The sequence below is a fragment of the Oryx dammah genome, unplaced genomic scaffold (assembly GCF_014754425.2).
Source record: "Oryx dammah isolate SB20612 unplaced genomic scaffold, SCBI_Odam_1.1 HiC_scaffold_26, whole genome shotgun sequence".
In the NCBI taxonomy this organism is placed as follows: domain Eukaryota; kingdom Metazoa; phylum Chordata; class Mammalia; order Artiodactyla; family Bovidae; genus Oryx; species Oryx dammah.
Window position 1 is genome coordinate 5,901,066 of NW_024070210.1, and position 19,430 is coordinate 5,920,495.

The 19,430-nt window shown below is 47.4% G+C and overlaps 1 protein-coding gene across 1 annotated transcript in view; it reads right to left on the reverse strand.

Moving 5' to 3' along the window:
• The window catches only part of FLRT2 (fibronectin leucine rich transmembrane protein 2), a 110,317-nt gene extending 98,042 nt beyond the window's left edge, over window positions 1-12,275 (reverse strand). The window contains exon 1 of the mRNA XM_040227525.1: window positions 11,770-12,275. The gene's annotated coding sequence lies outside the window, so the exon portion shown is untranslated. The remainder of the gene's footprint in view (window positions 1-11,769) is intronic.
• Window positions 12,276-19,430: the final 7,155 nt, after the last annotated feature.

Sequence of the window (19,430 nt, forward strand, 5' to 3'; positions counted from 1 at the left end):
ACTGTGTCCAGGGTCACAGTCTAGACGTGGGACTTGTTGCAAGCTGCAGGTACGGTCGCCATGGAAAGGGACATGGAGGTGAGTTGGGGTTGGCGTGCCAAAGGTGATGCTTTCAATAACCGAAAAAACTATAAGTTAGGCAGGACCCCACTGATGTCACCTTCTGGTTCCCCAAACTGGCACAAGCCTCTTTCTTTTTTTTTTTTTTTCTCTGTTCCTTCTCTCTGGGCCTTCTCACACCATCAGTCCACACTGTACCCTGCTAGCTATGAGCTCACTCTGCCACTGAGTGGAGGGCCCTTTCCTCTGCCATCCCTTTCACGTGCTATTACCTGCATAGATCACAGAATTTTCTTTTGCAGAAGAAGCTGTAACCTGTTAGTGAACAGGTTCAAGAGGTCACAAGGCTTCTTTGGGATTCCAGGGAAATGCAAAGGTATTTGTAGAGGGGGAATGTAACATAATGGAATCATTATCATTTCAGAGAGAAGGATCTGCAGTCAGCATTTATTAAGCCTCTACTGTGTGCCAGACAGGTAGATGTTTTACATAATTATCTCAATCCTCAGAAGAACAGCTCTGGGAATAGAAAGAATTTCCTTCTATTTTTCGACTTGAAGAGGTGAAGACTAAAAAGCATGTTTAAAATGTGCCCCCAAAGTGAATGTGCTAAGTCACTCAGTCACGTCTGACTCTCTGTGACCCCATAGACTGTAGCCCACCAGACTCCTCTGTCCATGGGATTCTCCAGGCAAGAGTGCTAGAGTGGGGTGCCATTGCCTTCTCCAGGGGATCTTCCCGACCCAGGGATCAAACCCCGGTCTCCCCCATTGCAGGCAGGCTTTTACCATCTGAGCCACCAGGGAAGCCCCAAAATATGGTTTGCAAAATTCACAAGGGACAAAGCCAGCATTAGAACCTGAGACTCCTTCCAAAAGTAAAACTTTTCATTAATATTCTGGGTTCCTGGAACTGTTTTCAATCAGGTATGAACCTGCTGTGCTGTTAGCTTTCCTGTCTTCCTCTGTCCTGGCTGGCCTGGGGGGCCTCAGGAGGGATCCTGCATTATCTACACTGACCCCTCCAGTCTTACTCCATGCCTGGTCCATGCTAAGGGGTAAAAACCATCTCCTGGATGTATGGAAAAGCTTTCCTCATCATTGGATGTAAACCTTCTGCCTCTACAAAAATAATACCTCCTCCATGAGTACCAGCCCGTTCACACAAAGGTATAGCCCCTCATTGCAGTGCCTGTTTTTGTTTATGTAGAGCTTCCCTGGGCTCCCCTGGGGGCTCAGTGGTAAGGAACCCACCTGCAAATGCAGGAGACATGTGTTCAATCCTGGGTCGGGAAGATCCCCTGGAGGAGGAAATGACAACCCTCTCCAGTATTCTCGCCTCGAGAATCCCATGGACAGAGGAGCTTGGTGGGCTGCAGTCCACAGGGAAGCAGAGTCAGTCACAACTTATTGACTGAAAATGCTCTTCACAAGCCTTATTGTGCAAAACCAAAGTCTGAAAAAGGCATCATCTATTCCAGTAATGACTGTGTTTTTGCAAAAGCTTAACTGGGATGGCTAATGTATAAAGCCAGACAAAAAGAAACAACCTTACTTCAGGGAATGTTGATTTTTTTTTTTTTCCCTCCAGAAGATCCCCAGTGGAATCCATTTGTGATAAATTCAGTTTCCAACAAGCCAAGCTGTCAGGGAAGGAAAGTTTGGCCCTTGCGCCCAACTTGCCCTGATCAGAATAGAGCAAACTCACCCAAGGAAATGAGGCACCATTAAATGAACGGATGAGTGAGGGAGAGGAACACCAGGCACCTTATTGGTGAGTGAAATCTCAGAGAACTCACAAAAAGCAAAAGCTCCTGGAGGGCAGGGCACTCTGACCTGGCTGTGTGCGTGCACACTCAGTCACTAAGGCGTGTCCAACTCCTTGCTATCCCCTGGACTCTAGCCTGTGAGGCTCCTGTGTACGTGGGATTCTCCAGGCCAGAACACCAGAGTGGGTTGCCATTTCCTACTGCAGGGGACCTTCCTGACTCAGGAACAGAACTGGTCTCTCCTGCATCTCCTGCTCGAGCAGGCAGATTCTTTCCCACTGAGCCACCTAGGAAGCCCTCTGTCTTGGTTACCTTCCTATTTACATAAAACCTAGAACTATCCTAGCAGCTGACAGTCCTGCAGTGATAAATGTTATCAATTTGACTAATGCCTCTTCATGGGAATATAACACTGAATTATTAGTAAGGTATTTTCACACCCATTAATCTTATTTGACCCCACAACAACCCTGCTGAACTCTGCAGAGAGGAAATTAAGTCTCCAGAAGATGAAGTAATTTGTCCAAGGTCATCACTGTAGAAAGGAGTGTGCTGACATGAGAACACAGATTTTCTTTCTATTAATACATCTCTTCTTTCTTCCAAAACAACCTCCCTATTTCTCATTCCCCATCACAGTACAAGTCCCAAAACACAAAGCTGACATCATAAAATTGCCCCTGGGCTAATAGGCAAACATATATCTAGCATGATGGCAGAGAGACAGTGAAAGGCTCTTTTTACATCTAAATATTTACACGATTGCAAGATTCTTTTTAACAGTTTTATTTTATTTTTTTTTAATCCACCTCTGATCCTTTTGGTTGAGTTTGTAGAGAAGGAAGTTTCTGAACTGTATCAGAGTTCAACATCTAGATAATTAAATGTAATATTCATGATTCTGTACAAAGTCAAATGGTTTAAGGGAGGAGCCTGTGCAACCTTAGGTAGCCTTCAACTTCCTTCTGGCTCCTGTTACCCAATGAGAAGCCAGGTGGGTGGGGCTTTCTGGGACCAATTCACAGAAGAGGAAGTTGTCGAGAAGAAATGAAATCCTCTGTATGAGCACTGGAAAACATAACAGAAGAGGGCGAGAAATGATTGGGAAGAATGTGTTTTAAAATCAGTGCCATAAACACTGCTTTGACTCCACTTAGAAGAGGTACCTAGAATATTCAAATTCATAGTGTCAGAAAGTACATTAGTAAATGACAGGGGCCTGGGGGGGGTGGGTGGAGTTAGTGTTGAATGGCCACAGAGATTCGGGTTAAGAAAGGGAAAACTCGCGGAGATGGATGATGTTGAGGGCTGCACAGCAGAGAGACCGCACCTAGCATCACCGAACTGTAGAGTGAAGTGTGGCTAAAGCAGCATGCTTCATACGTGACGTCCACCACCATACAAAGCGCTTAAAAAAGAAAGAATAAAATCGATATCATGCTTCAGGGTCTAAACAGAGTTTTCTGGAACTTCCACCCCCTGACCTTCACCATCTCTTAACCTAATGCCCGTGAGGAATATTAAAAGCCCGTGAGTCCAAGCTCTGGAGCCAAGTGGAAGGGAGACTTCTCGCACAGGCTATCCTGACGCTGGACTGTAATGAGAGTGACACGCGCGGGCAGCTGGGGCTGAGAGTGACACCAGCGTGTGGCCTATTTTGGGACGGTTATGAGTCTAATGTTTTCCGTTCAGCCCTATGACCTCTGTATTTGTGAACCAGTTTTAGGAGCCGCTGTTCTGTCGCCCCCATGGAAAGAGGTGTCCGTGTTCTGAGACCCAATGGCCCTGGTCAACCTGGAGACCTGGTATTTTTCGGTGGGTTTAAATCGGAAAGCCCTCGGGTCCTTAAAAGGTTCGGTTGGAAGATCTTTTATCTGTTTCTTGAAAGCTCTAATAAAGAGAACTGAAATACAGCATGTGACCTGTGAATTGAGCAGAAACAGAGGAACTTTTGCCAAGGTTCTCGCTCTTCCCTTAAGAAAGTGAGAAAAAACTGCCCAGTTCTAATGAGCGCTGAACAGATAAGAGCATCCCAGATTGATTTTGAAAATGCCAAAAAAAAAAAAAAAAAAAAAAAAAAAAGGTTTACAACCACTAAACTGCTGGGAAAACGTGTGCCCTTATTGAGTATCTGCAGAATAATTGACAGGTATTTGAGAAACATAGCTGTGGCCGTTTGACCTCCCAAATTACACAGGAATATTTTCAGTGACCTTCCCTTATGACAGGTCCATGAAAATGACACAGCTTTGTTCAGACGACACATGGCGCTATAGTCTTCTGCGGAAACACCCCCCACCCCATTAAATTAAGTTAGAGGTGGTATTTGAAAGATAAATAAATATCGGAGTTCCAACTCACTGCAAATGGTACAGGAGGCCAGTAAGTGGGGAGCCTGCAAGAGAAGGACTTCTTTTAGAAAGATGTTTTACAGGACTTTTTCTGCATCATTAACTCCTCTGGAATCCTGAATATAACATGAAGAATTTCCCAAAAAAGTAGCTACTGTTTAATTTTGAATCACTTCAAAGAGCCACAGTAGAAAGAATCAAAGTAAACCAAAAGACCAGTAGATGTGAAATTCGCCAAGGGGAAAGAAGAAAAAAAAATCAAGAAGGTTCTAACAGATTTGACCATGTACTGAAAATACTGCTGATTATTTTACTAATACAGTGTTTTACTGTTCCGTGCGACTGAAATAAGTCTCTGTATTCATCAGAACACAGGATATTTTTATTACAATATTTGTGTCAGAGTCTTTTAAAAAGAAACATATTTCAAACCTTGAAAAGAATCTCTGTCTTAAAATGGCCCTTGATGTGTACCTGTGTATGTTTTACTATAAACAGATATTTAAATGGAAGTCATGTTGATGAAAGGAGTAAAAAGATACTGATAACCTTATTCTGATCCCCAACATGCAGTTCTGAAAAAAAAAAAAAAAAGAATGTAACTTTTAAAAAAGCAAAGCAATTTGGAGGGTGGGGAAAAGAATAAAGTTGGGATATTGTAATAGTTGTCTAACTTTAACAATAATAATGATAATAATAATTGGTCTTTAAAAATGTCTTTGGTATAAAATCTGCCCAGGGGAAAAGAAAGAAAGCCTTCTAAAAATTCTATATTCCCAAATACCAAGAGATCAAAAACCATCTGGAAAATGTCAGATAATGGTATCCACCCACCTAAGAAAGTCAGTAAACTTTGTCTTCAATTACTGTTTAGGATAATCAGCTCAAATGGAAATTTTGATTCGAAAATGCTCAGAAGACAAAGCTGGATTAGGAACGAGATTTTAAAAGTCTCCTTGAAAGACCATCTGTTTACAGACACCCTTCTCACACCCCACCTCGCCCTTGATTTGGACCATAAGTTCACAGCAGAAGCACCGCTGAATTTAAAGACATACACGCACTGCTACTATGAAGTCTAGTTCCCACATATATGTTCTGAGCTTGTCTCAAGTTTCCCTTGTTATGTAAGCACTCCGGGGCAATAAAGCTTCACTTACATCCAGCAGTTTGTGAGTCTCTAAACATTAGTCTACCTAACTGTACAGTTCTTTTATTGGCAATGGACAGCACTGGTGTTTTATTTACGTTGATCACATTGTCGATGCTATATGGAATAACCATTTAGTAGCCTATTAGCCTGTAACATTTTTATTACTGTTGTTAAATATCATTACCCATACTGAACTGTGCAATAGAAAAATCAAGTCGGAAAATCTAAATACTCAGAACTACAGAGCTGTTACTCACCACCCCCCAACCCTGCCCCAACACACCCATGTAATCTCTAGATTCTGATGAGAAGAAAGAAAAACAATGAGTTTTCACTTCTCACAGATAGAGGTCACTAATGGCCTGGATTTGAATCGCTGTGGCAGAAACCACAAAGTTATTAAAGTAATCTAGTGAAAAATGAACTTGAATAGAAATTAAAGATACCAAAAGACGGTTATCCAGAAAGGTCTGACCTGAATGGAAATGAAATTACATCACCTTGACCTTTGTTGCATCTTCTAAGCAGAGCAAAACCAAAAGAGAGCTGCCAGGCACCCTCGCTGTTTTTTTAACTTCAGACACTGGGGACCACGGAAGTGGCAATTCTTCCTTGCAGAGCATAAAGCTGAAGAATCAGGAAGAGGAGATGTTCACACCGGGTCTCTACAGAATAAGGCTTCTGCACTGCTACATGCTTAAGCCTTTCTTGAAACCAAGCTTCAGACTTGGAAGCTATAAAGTTGCTTTCGGGAGATGTGGCTAAATCCTAAATCAAACTCTCCAGCAGGCCAGAATATAAATGTAATGGTATCAGAGGAGGTTCAAATTAGATCCAGGTGGTCAAAGGCAAACCCGGATAAGATCAGAGTACCTGAAACCTGGCATACAGGAACAGCCATGCCTGTTTGGGGGAACCTGAGGCAGCGCAGCAGGATATCATTTGGAAATCTCCTTTCTGGTGTTAAAAGCTTTCCCAGGAATTTCTAAAACTGCAGTGAGGCTACTGAAGTGTTAAGAAACAGGCATCTTAAAAAAAAGAAAAAACAAAAAATAACATTCCTTCCATGCTAGGTTTGTGATAGGTCTGCTACAGTACAGATAGCTCAATTCTTTTTCCAATTTCTTGTACCTACTGCCATGAGACATGGAGTGATGTTTGAAAATGCATTTTCCAACCTCCTCCAGTCACAGACCCTTGCAATTCAACATGACAGTATGGTGTTGCAGGGTCATCCATGTGATTATTAATAATCCATAAATGGTTTAACCCTCTCTGCACTTCTGATGCAGGGGTTCTGATGAGGGGAGGCAGAAAAGTTGGACTGGGCGACTAGTGACATGATAGGCAAATAAGCAACTTTTCATATCATGCCCTGAAGACTCTTTAGTCAAAGACTGATTCTCATCTAATATGGTGGCCTGTCAATCTTATGTATCTGGCATGTTGCTCAGTGATTTAAAAAAAAAAAAAATAGCCCAGGGCTAACACCTCAGATACTAACCTAAAATTGTACATTTCATACTGATTCATACTGCAAGGACCAAATACATCCCCAGACACTTGCCAACCTGCATTCTATCTACCTTAAAATGTTTGGGGGTGGGGGTCATCTTTTAGCTGGAGATGTAATAAGGTCATACAGCTGAAGTCCATAGACAATCTCGGCGGGAGAAGGAAGGTCGCCATCGTATTAGCTTTTGGCTGGGAGAAGTTTGGCATAATAAATTTAGCAAGAAGCCTGTGAGCCAGTGGACATGCCCCCAAAGCTCCCTGACCCTGGGTGATTAAAGAGTCTCCCAGCTGAGTGGGGAGCAAGAGCTCCCATTTAGAAGAGGCTTTGCATACCAAATACAGCATGTAAAGAAATCTAATCAGCGCCTTGCACTCCTGCGCGAGCATTTACACGGATTTGTGCCTTGTACTTGATTAGCTTACTGGAAGCTTTACAAGAGATTCCCTCCACTAAAATTAATCAAGCGCTCTCGGAGACTGATTTCCATTTACAAGAGAAGGCAGGAGGAGTTTTCCAGGTGAATAAATAAGGATCATAATAAAGATGATTGAGCAACAAACGCCGAGATGCTTGGAAACTGGAAACTCGACTAGGGGGAAAGGGGCGTCGGGGAGTTGGGGCTGGACCCTTTTTGCTCTCAGGGTGAGACGCAGGAGCTATTCGACCGGCATACGAGAGGTTGCTGCTCAGGAAACGTGAATCCGCTCCCCGCGGCTCGGAGCACACACGCGACCACTCACTACCCACCACGCCACTGTGCATCAGGCCACCGTGGAAAACCGGCCTCTCCGCAACGCCACTCACCCTCCACACACACTCACACACCCGGGCAGACGATCACTGCACATCCACACCAACAACGGTTAACATGGTTCCTCACCCTTCTGCAATCAAAATGAGACTTCCAAAGTTTCTATTTTATGACGCCATAAGGTGAATGGAAGGAGGGAGGCAGGGCTCCGGGTATGCGAAAAGAGTGAAAAATACATGCTCCCTTTGCTTCGTCTTGTCGCACCTCGCCCCCTCCCTGCCAAGTAGCTTTCTGGCATCAGCTCAACCCGGCAGGCGAATGAGGATGGGCTCGTATCGTTTTTAAAAGATACTAAATCGGGGTGAGAGAGTAGGAGGGTGAGGACGGGACTGAGTGAAATCTACGCAGCATTTCCCTGGAGAATACTAAAAGCCGTTGAAGAAAGATTGTAAATGTCCTCCGGGCTCCAAAATGAGGCACCAGCTGGGGCCGAGGGCTCCCACCCGTCCTCGGGGGAGGCTGGCCTCCCAGCCCAGCTGCCCACCCGGCGCGAAGAAGCGCCGGAGATCTCGCCCACGTTCCAGGAGACCTCCCCGCGCTGGGTGCCCACTCCCCGGGATCCAGAACTTCGCCTGGGTCTGACTTTCCGCCGGATCGGGCCAGCGTCAGGGGAGGGAGCGGGATCCCGCGGACCCGCCGGGAAGGAGAGGGTCGGAGGTGCGCGTTACCTGCGAAGGTTTTGGAGGTCTCCTGGAGGCCCCGGTAGGAATCCCGCTCGGCGCCGCGTCCTTCCCCAGATCCAAACTTTTGCTCCGTCCTCCAGGTGGCGGCGGCGGCGGCGGCGACGGCGGCGGCTGCCGGAGCCCGGCCCTGTCGCCCGCAGCGTCGGGGCGCGGGGGTGCGGAGGCCGGAGCCTCGGAGCGACGCGCGCCTCCCCGCAGCCGGCGGGCGCTCGGGCGCCCGGCTCGCCTGGCTCGCTCTCGCCTTCCTCCCCTACGGAGCCGCGGCATCGTCTCCCCGCGGCCGCCTCCGCCACCTCCGCCTCCAGGGCTCGGGCATGCCACTTTCCTCTGGGCTCCGGCCGCCGCGGCCCCCGCCTCTTCTGCCCGCCTGCAGCCTCCCCCTCTCCGCCTCCGCCGAGCCCACGCGCCCCGCAAGCAGGCGGGGGAGCGGGGGACCGCGGCGGAGAGCGGCCCCGAAGCGCCCGCGGCTCCTCGGAGACGGAGGAGCCCGGGGGAGGGCGGCTGGAGAGCCGGGCGGGCGGGCGGGTGCGCCTCCGACGCCGGGGAGCGGATCGCGCAGAGCAGGGCGCGGGGCGCTGCGCGGAGCGCGCGGGGCGCTGAGTCCGGCGGCGGCTCCGACCCGACTGCCGCCTGGGCGCAGCCGGGCCGGGCTAATGTAGGCGCCGCGGCGCCCACCCCCAGCCCTCCGGACACCCCCAGGAGGTGTTTACTGGAAGGAATTCGCGGGGTCGCCTCCGCCGCTGCCGCGCTCCTCCTCTGCCTCGGTCCCCGGCGCTCTGGCGCGCTCCCCTCCTCGAGTCCTCTTTCTCTCCCTCCCTCCCACCCCCCGCCTCCCTCTCGGAGTCCCTCCCACATTTCTGGTTTAAAGAATGCTCGGGAGGCGCGGCTGCAACCCCAAGCTTTCCAAGAGGCAAAGTCAGCCGCGGCCGTTAACCCTGTCCTCCCTGGAGCGCGTGGCACGGCGAGCTCAGGGGCCAACCCCAGGGGTGCCGCCCGGACGGCGCCCGCCCTCCCGGCTCCCTCTCTCCCCTGTACCCTCCCACCCCATCTCTGAAGGATGTGGCCACCGTCGGAACGGAGGAAAGTTGATTCCCCTCCTTGCCCGCCCGGCGTGGTCCTTCTAAACCAGCTGATCTGGAATTTAGACGCTGAGGAATGATCGAAACGGGAGATTAGAGGGTAAAAAAATACAACATCTTTCAACCAAGATGGCGTAATTTCAAATGCAGGCAACCTTGGTGAGTTGCCCCCTACCCCACCCCTAGTTCCCTGATCCCCGATCTTCTTAAATAATTTAACCGGGAAATAATCCAAAGTTTAATTAATTCAAACACTCCCATTTTCTCCTTGCACCCTGGCCGCTTGAAAGAGCTCGTTCATTTGTCCCCACAGATGACAAGGAACGACCACTTTCAGACTCATCGTTTAGGGAACAGGTTTGACAGCGGGGAAAAAAAAAAAGGTTGATTTGCATACAGACTCTGTTTCCACTTGGCGATCTCTTTGCAAAGGTTAAAGAGGAATGTAAGAAAACCAGGTCCACGTCTCCCTTGGAAAAGAGGGGGTGTGCAGCGGGGGAAGCTGCTTCTCTCCTCTCACTTCATTAAGGTTCCTCCTGCCTCCAGTAAGTTGCTGTCATGTTTTAACAAGTCTGGAGAGAGACTCAAGCTGAACAGAAGAGGGAGAACGAGTTCGCGCCAAGCGCTGGGCCGCGCCGAGACGCGCCGTCGGTGGGGCAGGGCGGGAAGCAGCCCGCGAGCTAGAAGGCGGCTCAGGAACAGCTCCCGAGGGACCCGCTCGGCTATCTCGGCAGAAGAGTTAGGCAGGGGCGGTGACCACCGGCAACCCGGGTTTGATTTCCCCGTCCTCGGTTCGGAGTCTGAGTCACTTGGCACCACTCGCCTAATTGTTTTTATTTCCTTCGCATCCCTGTTGTGTCTACCGCCTTCACGTTTCGTGAGCGCCTCCGTCGAGTTAAGCAGGCTAGGAGGAAGGCCCAATGTGACTCTCAAGCACAAGCCGCGCCGAGGTCCACCCAGACGCATGCTCGAGAGGCACGCTGGCACACGCGCTCACACACTCACGCACACACGACCCCAGGTCGGGCCCGCGGGCCGCTGCTCCCGCGTTGCCTTCTGAGAAGGTGGCCCCGTAAAATGCGTTTGCCTTACAGATGACAAAGCCGCTCTCCTCCCCCAAACTCAGTCTGATTCATACACATCCCGGGTTGGGGGTTGGCTGGGGAAGTTAAGTGGACCAAGGCTGGCAGTGAGTGCCATCTTGCTGGGAGGTGCCAGCGTCAGAGCCCCAGAGGTCACAGCAGCGGTGGCCTCCTCCTCCACCCGCCGCCGCCGCCGGCCGGAGCCCCAGGCGCTCCAGGAGTTTGCTGGACATCAAGTGTGGGTTCAGCCCGCCCCAGGCACCCTCTCCGGATACTTCCTTTCCCTGGTTATTGTCCCGACCTCAACCGGCAACCTTGATCTTGGGCCTGATTACAAATGAGAAGTGACCGCGCCGGCGCTGAAAGAGCGGGGACAAGCCCGAGACCGGTCGGCGTGGCGGAGGAGGCATCTTTCCAAGCTGGGGCGCGGTGGCGGCTGGCGAGGCTCCACTCGCGAGCTCCTCGCTGTCCGATTCGCCTCTCAACCCAGGGCTGGGAGGCGTTAACTGCTCCCCTCCCCGCGCCCCGCGCACCCGGAGTCGGGAACGCAATCCCAGTTTAGCCCGGTGGGCTGCTCCCGCCTTCGCGGTCCCCTCTGGCGCGCCTAGAAGACACGCTGGAGGGAACTCAGTGCCAGACCGATGAAGTCCAGCATGGCTGGAGAAAGACTTGGTTAGGTGTGTGTGGAGGGCGGGGGGGAGTAACTTATGGCCCAACTCAAAGGAAAACGAACCAGCAGCCTCCGCATCTTGTTAGCCACTCATGGATCCCCGGTTTCGGGCAGGGGGCAAGCTGGTGGTTTTAGATGCAACCGCTTGATGATAACGCTGGTGACAGTACCAGCAGATGGAGCATGTGCAGGGGTGGGGGCCTAGGGGAGCGTTGCTCTCTCAGAAGTTAGCGTTCATCCTGGGGAAATGAGAGGTTGGATTCAGGCAAGCTTAGTGGATCTAGAAACCCCAATTTAGGATCGATGCTCCGGGCGGACTAGCTCACTTGCGTCTTGACCCAGAGGTCAGTTAGAAAACTCCTTAGAGGAGGGAGGTTCGACCTGCAGCTAGATTTCTCTTCTCTGAAATCGGGGGAGTTAAGCAGTCTGTTCTTTCGGTGGATGAAAGATAAAGCTTAAAGCATGCTACCCCAAAGATCACCCCCAGCGGATTAAATAATAATAATTACAACCCCCCTTAAGAGACCGCGTGGTGTTGGCAGAGCGGCAGCCAGGTCGGTTCTGGCAAAGCCCACCTGGCACCTCAGCCCCTTTACCTGGCGGCCGCAGCTCCTCGCACTGCGCTCATCCGAATCCGACAGGGTCAGGGAGGTGGGAAGGGAAGGAGCTGGCTCCACAGCAGCGGGGCTCCCGGGGCATGGTATTATTTTAGGGGTCGCCGCCAAGGTCCCTCCTGCCCATCGTTGAGAACTGCCAACCCGATCCCCGGGCTGGTGGACGCGGCGGTGGGCGCGGAGCTGACGCGTCTCGGCTCCTGGACGCGCGGGACCGCAGGCCAGAGACCCCTCCAGGGCGGGGACCGCGCGGCCGCTGGAATGCTCTCCGGGCCCCCTGGTTCCTCCGCGGTGAGACTGGAAGATGCCACCCTCGCAAGCGACGGCGAAGGGTTTCGAACGTACAACTAACTCGCAGGTACCCAGCCTGGACTGAGAGCCACCTTCCCCCTCCGCCGCCTGTCCCTCCTCCAGGGGAGGGAGCTAACTTAACCCTGTGCGCGCCCTGCTCTCCTCCCTGGAGAAGCTGTGATCCACGAGGAAACCGCAGGCGGCGGCTGCCGGGCAGCGAGCTTTGTTCACGTGCGTTTCCAGTGGGTGTGTTCCTGTCTGGGGGCACTCGCGTGGCAGGACGCCAGTGGCAGGCTTCCAGCGCCCGTCTCCGGCATGGGAAGGAGCCCTAGCGTTTCATCCGGACCAGACCCAGCCCTCCCTCGGAATCTAATTTTTTTTTTTTTTTTTTTTTTTTTTGCCAACAGTTACTAGATTTATTGGAGTTGCCAGCGAAGTTGGGTTTTATTCCCCCCCTTTTTTTCCTGCCCCCTCGCCTCTCCTACTCGGGACCCCCGGATTATTTCCTTTCCTGGACCGTGCTTTGAAGTTGTGGAACTCTCTGCCCCTTCTGACTCCGGCTTTTTAACTGTTTGGCGTGTGCGAGACGAATCGTAGAAGGCATCCACCACTCAAGCCAAACTGAAACGAAGCCGCAAGGAAAGGGGTCTCCCAGCCACCCAGTGCCTGCAGCAGCGCAGAGACCACAACATATTCAAATAAGATTAAGAGATCGGAAGCGGGGCGGGGTGGGGGGGGGTGGTAAGGGATTTTTGAGACCTGAATGGGGAAAGAGGTGAGGGGCGGGGGAAGACACAGAGAGAGCCCGCGCCTTAGAATGGAATCAACAAGGCAAACACGGAAGAGAATGACGAAGCAAAAAATATGAGTCCCGACGTGGAAAGCAGTCAAATTTAAGAACCCGGATTTTAATGCTTATTTCCCCAGTTTCTTTGGAAGCGATAAAAAGGGAATATGAGCCTCCGCCTTGGCCACCCAGATGCTTCGCATTTTGTAAACATCTTCCAGTAAGTGCTGCGGACTCCCAAGAAGTTAACTGAAGTTGGAGGCGAGCAATCCCATGGAGGCGGAATGGAAGGTTAGACGAGAGAAAACGGAACAGAGCGCCTCGCTGTCAGCGTCGGCCCCCAAAGGGCCACTCAGAGCGCACACTCAGACGTCCCCAACCGACTCCTTCCTTCCCCATCTCCATTTCGAACTAAAGAGAGACCGAGCCTTTAAAAGCCATTCAGAGAACACTTGAATCTTGCCGAACCCGAGTTATTTTAAATAGAGGAAATCCACCGGAGGATAGATGTTCCCAGTTTCTCTCTGCTGCATAAAGGCCATTTCAACCGCCTCTCTGAGCCAGGCCAGCCCGCCTCGTCAATGGGAACGCTGTTTCCAGCCCGCTGGGTACAGAATTCCGTTGTAAATCCTTCTAGTTTGCCAAGGTGGCAGCAAAGCATAGGAATAACTCCTCAGGCTGCAGCAGCAACTCGGGAGACCACAGTTTAGGAAGAATATTCATCTACCTGCTTTTAAACAGCCATCTTCGTGTGTGAGAGTGTACATAAGTATCCGCACGAGGTTCTTTGGAAACCTCCGTGTGATATGACAGTAAAATTATTTCATCTTTAAGGATGCATTTTTGTTTCAAGGCAAACGGAAGCCTGTTCAGGTTTTACTTTCTGATGTATGCTGCTGGAAAATGAATGAGACTGAGAAAGGGAGAGGGGAATACTTGCAGATGTCCAGAATTTGCATATAGATGAGTGGTGTTTCAAAAGTATAAGAAGAGACTGTCCTGTGAACATACTCCCATTAAAGACTGCTGGTGCTGTTGTTTAAACCAGACAAGGAAAATGAAATATGGAAAATACCACACCAAATACATGAAATTTCTTAGGCACGTGACCCACGAGTCAGCTCTAGAAAAGTATGATGGTGAGGCCAGAGGAAGCAAAATAAAAGAACAGTTAATGTGGTTCAGGGGCTCCAGAGTATAGTAGTTTTGCAGACTCACAAAACTGTGATAATTAGGTTATTTTTATAGAGAAACTATCACTAACACACAAGTATAGAGACGGAGAGAAGCAAAAAACAAATTTGTGAGCTTCAAAAACCAGAAAGGGTTAATTGTACTTAGGACTTCAATCTCCAGTAGAGTTTTCAATTGAAACTTAATCATTTCAAATGACAAAAAACAAATTTGTGAGCTTCAAAAACCAGAAAGGGTTAATTGTACTTAGGACTTCAATCTCCAGTAGAGTTTTCAATTGAAACTTAATCATTTCAAATCCCTTAGTGCCTCCTCTCCATGTTTCTATTCCCCTCTTCCTCTGCACGTGTACATTAACTTTTCTTTCTGATACTTGGTTAAAGTAAAGATAACATATAATTTGGATTCATAAGATCACGGTTTAAGCCCAAAGGCACTAAAAATTTTGATCCTGGGTAAATTCACCTTCAAGCCACTGTCCACTCATTTATGAAATGGACATCACAACACTTGTTCTAGACTTATAATATTGTCAAATCATGAGTCAGTGTTTGTGAAAGTGCTTCAGAAATTTCAGTTGCTGTTGTTGGTAACAGTACTATCATTACATTCTACAGTGTCAGCCTTCAGAACATAGGGAAGTTACATCAAGTTAAAGGTAGTTTCCTCCGATGTTATCATCTTAGATCACCTTGGCCCATTTATCAAAAGGAAGAACCAACACTGTTGCATTGCTACTAACTCAAGACTTCATTCCTATTCCGTCAGTTTTCCCACTAATGTCCTTTGTTTCAGAATCTCTCCTAGGGTACCACGTTGCCCTTAGCAATCGCATCTCCTGTGCTCTGTGACAGTTGCTCCGTCTTTCATTGTTTTCATGACCCTGAGAGTTTTGAATGAGTAAGTCAGCTATTCTCTCAGTTTGGGTTTGTCTGATGTTTTCTCGTGACCAGACCCCAGATTAGACTCTATGGCTTTGGGGAATGAATACCATAGAGATGGAATGTCATTCTCATCACATCTTATCAGGTGAGAGAAGACATCATCATGACATCACTAATGAAAAGGTCACTATTCCTTAAGAGATCGTGTGCAAGATTTCTCCACGATAGGATTATTTGTCCATTTCCATGCTCTGTTGTTTGGAAATGAGTTACTAGTTTCTGCCCACTCTCATGAATTTAGAATTTTTAAAAAAGCAAAATAAGTATGCAGGGGGCTCATCAACCCCTCAAATATCAAATTCACCCAGGAATTATCTCCCAGGAAAAATTTATGCCCGTATCTATGTCCTTAGAAAAGTGTTCAACCATCTCCTCTTGGGAGCGTATTTTTAACCCATCTTTCCAAACTCAGTCATTCTCCAAATTCTGTTCTTTTCTAACATCCCTTTCCGTTTCAATCCTCGCTGCCACATGCGGTTGGTTCAGAATGCCAACTTCCCTCTGGAAAGATGACACTCAGGACTTCTTACTTTTATCTCTCTTTCATGGCTTTCTGATAGTATGGTGTTCATTTCATTCTCCCTCAGAGTGACAGTAGCTATCTTCATATTGGTCTCTGGACTAGATCTAGTTGTCTCAAAGGTTGAGTTGGTGTTAGGTTTCTGTTTTCTCGGTAAATACTCAGAACACGTGTTGACTTTATGAGTTAGTTCTTCTAGCAGGTAGACAGAAATGCATTCTTTCTCCTACACTGAGAACCAACATAAGGAAATCCATGATTCACATACTGCAAAAAAGTGACTTTCATTTTTTTCCTGAGTATAAAACAGTCCTAACATGTGACGGCTTCCCTGGTAGTTCAGCCGGTAAAGAATCTACCTGCAATGCAGGAGACCCTGGTTCCATTCCTGGGTCAGGAAGTTCCACTGGAGAAGGGATAGGCTACCCACTCCAGTATTCTTGGGCTTCCCTGGTGACTTAGATGGTAAAAAATCTGCCTGCAATGTAGGAGAACTGGGTTTGATCCCTAGGTTGGAAAGATCCCCTGGAGCAGAGAACAGCTACCCACTCCAGTATTCTGGCCTGGAGAATCCCATAGACAGAGGAGTCTGGTGGACTATAGTCCATGGGATTGCAAAGAGTCAGACACGACTGAGCAACTTAGCACAGAACAGCGCAGCAGTGTGTGACACGTGTTTTATGAGTGTGGCTTGGTTTTCGTGATTCAGTGACATTAATAAAATGAACATCTTTCTGACTTTGGAACACCACGCTACAGTATGTGGTTCATCTATTCATCCAACAGACGTCTGTAGAAAACACAAAACAGATAGCTGGTATATGCTGAGTAGACTCAGTTCCAAACTTGTCAAAACTTTCAGTCTGGTAGAGACACATTGCCAAATAATTATACACTCATGAGGTAAATATAACAATTGAGGTAAAAGCAAAGTACTTCAGTGGCTTGAAAGAGGTTCTCTCTAGAGGGAAGACCTCATGCAAATGATGAGGAAGATCTTTTGACAAGGTCTTGATTTTAGAGGGGATTCTCTGTCTTTCTTTTATATCCAGCTGTCTGCATACAGCAGTCCCAGGTACCAACTCGACTCTCGTGTCTCATGGAAAACTCTTTGGGCCCAGAATTGAGAAAGCAGTGTGGAAGTAATTGATTGAATATCCATTTCTCCAAGCCTTGGTTTCTTTGACTTTCGACATGGGTTACAAGATGATTATAAGTGAACAAAAACAGAAGTTGCATACTGACAGGAAACAAAAGTACATTAAACCACAGAGATTTCCTCTTACATAGACCTGCCATTTGTTAAGCAGTTGCTCGATGTTCCAAAGGGAAGCTGGCAAAAACCCTGAAGCAAACACTCTCCAACAACACTGGGATAGAGTAAGTGAGGGAGATGCCCTTTTAGCAATGCTGTAGGAGTGATGTAAAGATACAAGCCATTTTAAGAAGAGATAAAAGATCTACTCAGGGATTTATTCAAACCCGGTCACAACCGTTGTGAAAAATGTTCCCCAGCCTTCCATATCTGACAGTAGTATTGATGAAGGCAGAGGTGTGATTTTAATCTGAGAAAACAAACTTAATTGAATGAGTATATAGGATTCTGATTGGAATATATATTTGCATACATTTATATTTGCTTATATATAATTTCCCAGTACACTGTACATATACATGCATGCATAGATATGTATACTTCCTACAGTCTGTTAACATATTAGAAAAATAAAATTGCATTCTTTAGAAGGTCAGAGACAGTTTTTAAGACTGAGAGTCTTTATGAGAACAAATATCTTATCACTGAAATTTTTTGTATAGTTGCAACAGCCCTGAACTTGGATTTGTAAGATGGTACTTTAAGCCTCCAGACTTCCCAGGTGACTCAGCAGTAAAGAAGCCACCTGCCAGTGCAGCAGATGCGGGAGACACAGGTTCGATCCCTGGGGAGGGAAGGTCCCCTGGAGGAGGAAATGGCAACCCACTCCAGTACTCTTGCCTGGAAAATTCCATAGAGAGAGGAGCCTGGTGGGTTACAATCCATGGGGTAGCAAAGAGTCTTGACAAAATTAACACTTCATTTTACACTTCATAGTTTACTCTGTATAGCCTTAAGTCATGGGTTTTACTTGTGTTGTAATTTTTGCTTTTCCGGTAGCCTTGTCTCCGAGCTTCAACGTAGAGAACTGCTAAAGTTTCGTAAAGTTGTTCTCAACAATACTTTCTGGTATGACTGTTTGCTACTGAGTTGAACTACTCAAAAAATAGACTTTCTCAGCCTAAGAAATTCTTAGCATATCTTTGCATTGTATCATTAAAATGTTTCCATAAAATTCTGTTGGCCAATTTTCTTTCAGAGTTGTTGGTTTCCCTATTTAACTAATAGAGGTAAACTAAAGTTTTTCAAGTGATTCTTTTATTTAGTCATATTTTCCCCGCCCCCCATTTTATAGTTAGATTATTTCAGTTCTTGATTTTCTGGGTTTAGTCATCTCATTTGCTTATTCAGTTGGAACAACTTGGATTTCATGTTTCCACTTAAAACATTTTTGAAATATAAAATTAACAATAAAACTTGATCATAAAAAAATTTAAAGAAATACTTTGTCACAGATAAAGCTAAAAAAACATGTATCATGAATGTAAGTAAGTTTATCAGAATTTCATTTTTACTATTTATCAATAGTACAGGGACCGAAGATAAATTCTACTTCCTAAAAAAGAGTCATCATGGTTCACCAGTCTGTGTTGTAGGTTGACAAAGGTCATACGAAGCCCCTGATGCTGGGAAAGACTGAAGGCAAAAGGGGAAGGGGGTGGCTGAAGATGAGGTGCTTGGATGGCATTCCCGACTCAATGAGGAAACTCCAGCATATAGTGAAGGAGCGGGAAACCTGGCCTGCTGCAGTCCATGGTGTTGCAGAGAGACGGACAGGACTTGGCGGCAGAACGATAGCCCAGAGGCCATGAGGTTCAGTTCAGTTCAGACCCTCAGCTGTGTCTGACTCTCTGAGACCCCATGGGCTGCAGCACGTCAGGCTTCCCTGTCCATCACCAGCTCCCGAAGCTTGCTCACACTCATGTCCATCGAGCCACTGATGACATCCAACCATCTCATCCTCTGTCGTCCCCTTCTCCTCCTGCCTTCAAAGGCCATGAGGTTAGTTTCTCCAAAGAAGTCATTAAGAGCTTGAATTTGAAAGGTCTTCCCATTCCTTGGCATTTTGACAAGATGTTTAGTAAACCCCAGACATGATGTCAAACCACAGAAAGACCTAAATTCTTCTGTTCTTGGATAATGTATTAATTTTTATTTTTAGGGATTCTGCTGTATTTTCACATTAATATAGTGGGATTTCTTTTCCCTTTCACTTCAGTGCTTTATAAATGTTACAGCGTTAGATTATTAAGTGCAACAGATACAAGAATAAGGATTATCAGATCAGACTTGGTGGAAAGTCAAGCTGTCAGCATAAAGAATACCTTCATTTCTTCATCCTTTATCCCTCTCAGCACTTCTAAATTAATTATTTTTATAAGAGAACTCCCCACCTCCCGCCCACATCGCAGGTCACAGAACCAGAGAAACACCTAGTACTATTGATATATTTCCGGTCTTGAGAAGCCTGTTCAGAGTTTAGCCCCTAGCCCAGCTCAACTGTATGCTGTATTCTCTTGTAAGCAGGAAACTTTTTTTCTTGTCACTTTGGATAAAATCAAAGATTATTTAAAAAATTTCCCTATGATTTAAAAGCCAGATTCCTTTAAAGACACAGTGTATTCCTCACATATCTGTCCTAAGCAGACAGGCTTAAAATTGCAGGAGTAAACTTATAAAACCTACAGAATCTTCAACATCATTAAGGAATTTCAAATCATAACCACAGTGAGATACCATTTCACTCCCACT